We start from the raw sequence: 935 nt of genomic DNA on the forward strand, positions 1-935 counted from the left end.
GCCCCCTGCATCCAGTTGCTAGGAGACTTAGCCAGTACTGACTCAGATTTTCTGGAACCCTGGGGATGAGTGTGCCAGCTTTGTGAGGTCATAGGGTCTGCTTTGAGGTGGTTTCTTCCAGGTTTCTTTTCTCCTGGCCCCTCCTCTCTAGCTGGGTTCTGGGTCTCATCCCCCAACACCTGCTTCAGGGGCCTTGGTCCCTTTCCTTTGTCCCACCTCTCCTTCACAGAGGTGAGCTTTCTCAGGCTTTCCTATAAACACTCACGAATGCCCCCATCTTACATATCCTTCTAACCCAAGCCCCACTTCTCTCCTTCCTTTCAAGGTCAAGGATTTATCTCCATGAAAAGACGGACCTCCATTTACTGTCTTCATGCGCTTTTGGACTTTATGCCCACCAAGGTCTAGTTTCATCCCACTTCTTCACTGGCCTGTAACATCTGTGACTTCCTGTTCCCTGTATCCTGACTTTGCTTTGGGGTGCAGGAAACAGCTCTGTGGGGGTGTCCCCTAGCACGGTGCCCAAGCATCCACATGCCGAGATTAGTAGGGATCGAGTCTTCTCCTGGCTAGCTTTGCCCTCTGCGTCCTGGAAGCCCTGGTGCCCACTGACAAGGGTGAGTCCTGCTTTCCCTGCCTCCTTGACTGTCGGCCATGACTCCTTGCCCAGGAGCCTCCATGAAGAAAACCTTGGATGCTGGCTTAGGTTGGTGGCTGAACTGTCTGATCCTGCAGCTATCTCCATTGGTACCTTCCCAGGTCTCCTCGTCTCTTTGCGTTAGGGCCTACCAAGGGAGTTCCTGGCCAGGAGTGACAGCTCCCAGGTTATAGCTTTTCCCTGAGTCAGGGAAGAAGTAAGAGAGCCCAAGCGTCTAGCATCTACCACTTCAACTACTCAAAGTATTATTACCATCAGCCCAGTGACTCCATCAGGC

The sequence above is a fragment of the Lynx rufus genome, unplaced genomic scaffold, assembly GCF_022079265.1.
Source record: "Lynx rufus isolate CCGP_SWC_20201006 ecotype Redwood Valley unplaced genomic scaffold, mLynRuf1.p SCAF_3, whole genome shotgun sequence".
Classification (NCBI taxonomy): domain Eukaryota; kingdom Metazoa; phylum Chordata; class Mammalia; order Carnivora; family Felidae; genus Lynx; species Lynx rufus.